This window comes from Drosophila biarmipes, unplaced genomic scaffold (assembly GCF_025231255.1).
Source record: "Drosophila biarmipes strain raj3 unplaced genomic scaffold, RU_DBia_V1.1 ptg000013l, whole genome shotgun sequence".
NCBI classification, from domain to species: domain Eukaryota; kingdom Metazoa; phylum Arthropoda; class Insecta; order Diptera; family Drosophilidae; genus Drosophila; species Drosophila biarmipes.
Window position 1 is genome coordinate 2416095 of NW_026114532.1, and position 8112 is coordinate 2424206.

General features: G+C 36.9%; 1 long non-coding RNA gene across 1 annotated transcript; it reads left to right on the forward strand.

The window, feature by feature from the left end:
- Window positions 1-4556: 4556 nt before the first annotated feature.
- Window positions 4557-5503, forward strand: LOC127011832 (uncharacterized). Its single transcript, XR_007765223.1, has 2 exons — window positions 4557-4825; window positions 4889-5503. It is a non-coding gene; the product is annotated as an uncharacterized LOC127011832 (long non-coding RNA).
- The last annotated feature ends 2609 nt before the right edge of the window (window positions 5504-8112 follow it).

Sequence of the window (8112 nt, forward strand, 5' to 3'; positions counted from 1 at the left end):
CAAAATTTGATGAGAAGCTTATCTGCGGACGTATCAAACGTGTAGGAAATTCGAGTGGAAAAGGCGGAAATCAAATCAATGTTCTGCCGGGTGCCGCTCAGGAGAATTGATGGCAGTATGTCGGCCCCGACCGGAATATATATCTGTGAGCTCTCGTAAAACTTCGGATCCGCAGTGGCATTGTTTATATAAATGGCCGTAAACAGATCCCTAAAGATCGACCAACGCAGATAATTTCCGGTGAAAATCTTGGTATCGCACGGAGGCAGCCGACAACCAGAGAAATTCTAGGTCTGGGTAGGAGAAATCGGGAAACTTGGGCTATCCTGTTCGCGATCTAAGCCCCACATCTCTTGTAAACGGAACAGCAATAGGCGTATTTAGCTTTGAGAAATGTCAAGGTATCAGCTGCACTGTCTCCGGCTTCTGCTATGCACTCGGTGCATTCGTCATACTCCCCCTTAATAAAGTACCATACGCGCGTATTTTTTCGGGGCGAAGGTTAAGCAGGGACCGGCGAAGAAGTGTTTGGCCTGAGACCTCAATAAATTTTGTTTATGCAATTAGTGCCATTTTGACTGATGCGCGTGTGACCCTTAGCGCTTAGTTCGAGGTGGGTAGATCTACGAATATGACTGGTACTACTGCAGGTGGAATGCACATATATTGTATACCCACTGTACCACGAGTACTTAAGGGGTACACACTGTAACACTTTGTTGCAGCGTATACATAATTCAAATGTCCCGGTCATAAACCCAAGTGGCCGATTTCTATACCTTGGTCCACACACAGAAAGTGCTAGCGTCGGCATAATTGTAACACAAACGGACTACATGTGCATATACGAGTACCTCGCGCTCCCGCTTAAGAGAGCATAGCCTATATACATAGCCGCCGACGAGATTTAGCCTTACATAGAATTAAAAGAATATATAAAGACAGACACGATATAAACGTTGGAGCGGCACCATTGCTGTTCCCGCAAAATTAAGAAGTAAAACTAAATCAAAACAATGTGTTGGCGACTCTCTCAACTTACTTCATGTCGACCGTGACAGAACACCTGTAAGCCCAAAAGTGTTACCTCTCAATGAACCCAAGTCGGGGTCTAAAGTGAAAATGTAAACCAAACACTCAATAATAAAAACACCGCATTCGTCGTACTCCGCCTTAATGAGGTACCATAACGCGCGTATTTTTTCGGGGCGAATGTTAAGCAGGGACCGGCAAAGGAGTGTTTGACCTGAGACCTCAATAAATTTAGTTAATGCAATTAGGGCCATTCTGACTGATGCGCGTGTGACCCTTAGCGCTTAGTTCGGGCGTGGGTAGAAAACCCGAATAGTAAATGCAAGGAAATGCAATTAGTTAATTTTCTGAAGAAGCAGATAGTAGACGTTAAGTCAGTGGACTCCACTTCTAACTTTATTAATAAAGTAGAGTCAAGCAATAATAACTAAGAATTAATACATTGTGCAAACTTTGTTTTATAAATTGTATAAGTTGCATAATAAATGTTTAAAAAAGAAATCTATGAGCCAGGCAAATGATCTTAATAAACAAACAAAAACTAAAGAACACAAACAACATTAATAGAAAACATTTTTTTTTGCTATCAACTCTTAAAATTTAAGGAATGGAATAAAATAAATAAATACAAAGAAAAATATATATTAGAATATCTATAGAGCAAATATATAGTAGAACAATAGTGATGATGGCACTTAAGAAATAATTCATGATCATAATATAGTGGAATGGTGAATTGTATAAGCACATAAATAAACTAAAAGTTGAATTTGACATATCAGAGATAAACCTTAAAATAGAAGAGCAAGAAGTAATCTTCTATTCCACCAGTATTATTGCCAGATCTCGATAGTTCTACTGATTCTGGTAGATTCTGGTGGATTCTATCAAGCTTAATAGAGAATAAAATAAGCAACAATATTACAATGGCACAATCTAATATTAATTTTATTAATACAGCATCCAAGCCTATACCAGTTTTTGATAGTAAAGCTGAAAACTTTACATGTTTTATCAATGCATTACAAATAATAGAATCAATAAAAGGCGAGCACGAACAATTAGCAGTTTATATAATAAAAACAAAGAAGAAATCTAATCGGAAACGAAACAACGATTACTGATTTCCAGATTAAAAGGCAACGTCAAAGGCAAAACTTTAGAAGTATTATTAGAAGTATACAGCAACGCTGTAAAACTGCTAACCAGTATACACAAGAGGTTGAGCAGATGACAAAAGCTTTAGAAGGTGCATTTATACCAGACGGCTTACCTCTACAGTTAGCTAGAAGTTATGCCGTATAAAAATTTGTAAATAGGTGCACAGAAGCAACTTGACAGTCAAAGACTGTCATATACTTTCGTGGTTATCATAACAACATCTACTGGAATGACAATGGAGGACGAGGCCAATATGGAGGGAACTATAGAGGCCATGGTATCTCGAATCGAGGCCACAACAACAACCAAAACAATGGGAAACTCCCAAAACCCTTTTAATGTTCAGCAGTAGAAGGTACATGAGATCACACTATTAATCTCAATCCAAATATATTCGTTTTATTTATCAATGTAGCTGCTAGAAAATAACTTGTCTTTCTAATAGGCACAGGTGCAGACATATCCATTTTAAAAGAAACTAGCTTTCACGACATCCAAGATAAATATATAATAGACTTAAATGGAATAAGTCAAGAAATAACCAAATCCGAAGGTCTAGTTTCTATTGAAATACAGACGACTAAATATATAAATCCACACGATTTTCATATCGTGAGCTTACAATTCCCCATTCCATGCGATGGAATATTAGCAATCGATTTTATTAAAAAATACAACTGTCAATTAGACTTCAAGCTATCTGAAGATTTGCTTATAATTAGACCCAATAACTTAAACTTTCCCATTAATGTACAAATAGCTCACATTGCTTCTGCTAGCAAGTTCCCAAGTTATTCGAAAAATACAACTTAATTGCGTATTAATTTCAAATCAAGAAATTCAACATAGTATTCACATTGCAAAAACCATAGCAACATCCAATAACGCTTTCATAAGGCTACTTAATACAACAAATACAGACCAAGTAGTCAGTACAGATAATCTAACATATGAATCATTTTCGAACTACGATGTAGTCAAACACAAACTACAAAATAGAGAAAAATAGGTATTATCTCAACTTTCAAAAACTTCCCTTCACAGTTCAAGTCACAGCTTTCTAGCTTATGCACCCAATATAGTGATTTATTCGGATTGGAAACAAAATAAATAACTACAAACAATTTCTATAAGCAAAAAGTGAGATTAAAAGATGATGATGAACCACAATTCTATCGAAGCCAGGTGAATGAAATACAAAAGCATGTAGTATACGTATCCGAATATAATAGCCCTTGTTACTTGTTCCGAAGAAACCATCCCCCGGGTCAGAAGTAAAGAAATTGCGGTTAGTGATTGATTATCGTCAGATTAATAAAAAATTACTATCTGATAAATTTCCACTACCTAGAATTGATGATATTTAAGATCAACTTGGACGAGCAAAATAATTTTCATGCCTTGACTTAATGTCAGGATTCCATCAAATTGAACTAGAAAAAATTTCTAGGTCAAATGCACTGATAAAGGAATACTTCCAGACGACAAGAAATATGATGTCATTATAAACTACCCAGTGCCGCACGACGCGGACAGCGCTAGACGTTTCGTAGCATTTTGTAACTATTGTAGACGTTTTATAAAAACTTTGACGACTATTCAAGGCACAAAAAAAAACAAAATACTTTGCCACAATACCCAGATTTTACTAAAGAATTCTGTATAATCACAGATGCAAGTAACCAAGCATGAGGAGCGGTTTTAATTAAAAACCATGATGGTCTCAAACTTCCATTGCATACGCATCAAGAGCATTTACAAAAGGAGAAAGTAACAAGTGTACACCTGAGCAGAATTTAGCTGCAATTCATTGGGCAATATTACATTTTCAACCATATATTTATGGAAACATTTTATAATTAAAACATATCAAATACCTTGAATATATCTATTTTCAATGATCAGTCCCAGCTCTTAACTGACACGTACGAGTATGAGGCTCGAATTAGAAAAATATGACTACAGTCGAATATTTTAAGGGGAAAAGTCATTTATGTACCTGATGCATTATCAAGAATAACCATTAAAAAGCTTTAAAATATTACAGGACGTATAATGAAAGTCACTGCTAGATATCAAAGTAGACAAAAATTCCGCACTGAAAATAAAACAAAGAAGAACATTATAGTCAAGTGTCTCGACTATAAGATAGCCGTTACTCAGCTTAAGCGAGCAAAAGGTTATTTTTTAAGTAGATGTTATTTGGGCGGAAGATTTAAGCGCTTAAGCCGTTTGTGAGCGTAAGAGTGGGCTTGGCACAAGCAGCAAAGCTATATTTTTGGGAGCCACCTACCGGCTATTTTAGTAAATGTTATGTGAGCGGCAGACAGACTTAAGCGTTTTGGCCATTTGTGGCCATTAGAGTAGGCGTGGCACCTTTTATTTTGATGAGACAAATAAATTTCAGTTAAAATTTTGTTTCTATCATAAAAACTGTAGGCGCTACAGATTTTCGCGGCTTGTGAGCGCTAGAGCGTGGCACCCCGCTGAAACAAACTTGTGCTGCGTAGGAAGCCCAGGAATCTGCATGTCAAGTATGGATATTGTAGCTCTTATACTGAAAAAGCTTCTAAGCCCAACGTATATGAAGTCATCAAGAATGACGAAGTACGTTAAGTAGTGACCTTGCACGGTAAGAAAATAATCGCAAGATATGATGCTAGCAATTAATATACTAATGAAGTTATTGATTTAGGTCAATTCTTTCAAAGGCTTGAAATGCAAGCCGGTATAAATAAAATCAGCCAACTAAAACTGGCACCGTGGAAAAATATCTTTGTTCAAATATCAATCGATAATTTAACAAATATGGGCAATAGAACATTAAAATCGTTAAGAGTAGCGCTACTCAACCCGGTAACCCACATAAAAAGTTTGAAAGAAAAAGAAGCAATATTGTCTACATTTCATAATGATCCAATTCAAGGAGGTCTTACTGGCATATAAAAAACTTTGGCCAAAGTAAAAAGAAACTATTACTGGAAAAGTAAAAAGTAAAGTAAAGATATAACTAAGTACGTAAGAAAATGTCAAAAATGTCAGAAAGCGAAAATTATATCACATAAAAAGACCCCATTAACAATAACTGATACACCTATAAATGTTTTTGACAGAGTAATAGTGGACACTATTGGTCCACTACCAAAATCATAATATGCAAGTACTGTCGCTAAAGCAATTTTTGAATCAAGTAATTTTTGAAGTATGGTCCAACGAAGACGTTCATTATGGACATGGGAACAGATTACAAGCATTCAATTATAAATTACTTGTGCAAATATTTGAACATTAAAACAAACCATCTACCGCACACCACCACCAGGCAGTTTGGACATTCGAAAGAAGTCATAGAACATTTAATGAATACAAATGATCTGACATATCGGTTGACAAAACTGATTGGAATGTATGACTTCAAAATTTCGTCTTTTGTTTCAACACGACCCCATCAATGGCATATAATTTTTGTCCATATGAGATTGTATTTGGTAAAACAAATAATTTACCAAAAGAATTTAATAGTATAGATAACATAGAAAGACAAGAAAGGAAGTTAACTTCGGCAAGCCGAAGTTTGTATACCCTTGCAGTTATAAAAAATAATCAATAATTTTATTAAATTGCATTCGAAATTCTTAAAAATATAAAAATTTACATTCCCAATATTATAAGATAATATGTCAAAAAGCCCCAAAGCTATAATTTGTTTCATATTATTTCCCACAAGTTATCCGATCGTTCCTATGAAAAAACACCAAAGATATACTTTTTTAAAATTTTTTTCCTAGATAGTTCCTATGGGAGCTATATAATATAGTTGTCCGATCCGGCTTCGACTTATATCCTACCTGCAATAGAAAGAAGACTTTTGGAAAAGTTTCAGCCCGATAGCTTAAAAACTGAGAGACTAGTTTGCGTAGAAAGGGACGGACTGGCGGACGGACAGATGGACACGGCTAGATGGATTCGTCTACTGATGCTGATCAAGAATATATATACTTTATGGGGTCAGAAACGTCTCGTTCATTGCGTTGCAAACTTCTGACTGAAATCATTATACCCTCTGCAAGGGTATAAATATATAATATAGATGACTATGCCAAGGAGAGTAAATATAGACTAGAGGTAGCATATACAAGAGCTATAGCTATGTTAGAAGAATGTAAGAACAGAAATAAATTACTATATGATGAGAAAGTAAAAAAATATAGATATCTCAGTAGAATTTAAAGTTTTACTAAAAAACGAAACATGTCATAAGTTAGATCCCAAATACACTGGTTCGTGTAAAGTAACGGAAATAGGAGATAGATATAACAATATAATATCAAATAATAAGGAAAGATTTAACATTTTTATTTCATAATTGGCCATGCATAGATACAAATATTTATCGTAATTTTATTTTCTTTATTGCTAATAAATAAAAACAAGAAAAAACAAATTAGAAATTAATAATTTAAAATATTAGTATTATTTTTCAAAAGGAGGGAGATGTAGTATGCACAGTATAAGAAGGCAGACAGCGCTGACCAAATGTTTGCCAGAACTTTGGCAAAAAGATGAAAAGCATTGAGGATTACATATTTAAATATGTGACAAAACCGATATCATTACCGAAAAACACCACACTTGAGTTCGAATGTGTCGCTTTCTAGCCTATTAGAAGACTATGATTAAGCGAGAATTGGTAAATGAGTTGCATGTACCTTTGTAGTATGAACACATATTGTATACCCACTAAACCTAGATTACTTAAAGGGTACAGACTGTAACCCTTTGGTGCAGTGTATACATAATTCAAATGTCCCGGTCACCCAAGTGGCCAAAAAATGAACCGATCCCTTTGGTCCCCACACAAATTAGCACGAATGAACCGCATGTGCGTATACCTCGCGCTTCCGCTTAAAAGAGCATCGCCAATATACATAAGCATATACAAAGCCATTTCTCTGCCGCCGTCTGTGGAGAGCGCAGCGACGAGATTTGGCCTTTCTTAGAATTAAAAGAATATTGTAAAAATAGACACGAAGACTTGAAAAATGGAACAAATAAAACTGAGTGAGTAGAGATGGAGCAATGGCAAAAAGAGGGGGCGTCAAGAATAAAATAAATTAAAGAATAACGCATATTAAGTGGCTATTATTTACAAATCAACCGCCACCCCCCTGGGCAACAGCCCAAAAATTGCAAGAACTTGATTTCCTTAAATCAAGTCTTGTAAAAATAAAGCCCAAGGTTCCAGCTCACTCGCTGATTAAACAAATTTACGCTACGGTATTTTCGGCTAGCTCAGTAGATTGTGTGTGTTCGTCTCACCAAATTTATATAATCGTGACCGCCCAGTAGTTCAGTGAGAAAGCACAGAATTCACGGGTTCCTAGTAGGTTTATTGCGGGTATAACTGCAGTCGGTTTAATAATTTGCTTGTCTCGCTATCTCCGACGGTACGGGTTGTCTCGATACTCGCTCGCCTTGTTGACACGGTGTTCCAGTTATGTCGCTCCCTGAAGATCCTTGTCCGCTGCTTGTTCCTGACGCGTTTGGCTCGGTGACTGCTCGGCCACGATTCAGACTCGCTATGGGTCAGCCGTGCGGGCTTAGGGAAGCGTAACCGTTCTCAGACTAGGGTGAACAGACTGACGAGTTCTCCAGGATCACTCCTCTCGACACACGACCACCTGTCTCTTGCTCTGTCCCGGATGGTGCCAGATCCTGCTGACAGTCAAGGCGGAACGCCAGGAAGCTGCCTCGCTCTTCACTTCGCTTCTACGCCTCGTATAAACAAACGTTCCACCCTAGCCTCACCCTTTCGCGTACTGTCCGTGCCGTTCCTGCGGGCTCAATTCTCCTTGCGTGGCTGTTGCGGTGAGGTGTCCTGCTTGCTGGTGGCGGCGTCCTGCGAACTGCTCGTGACTG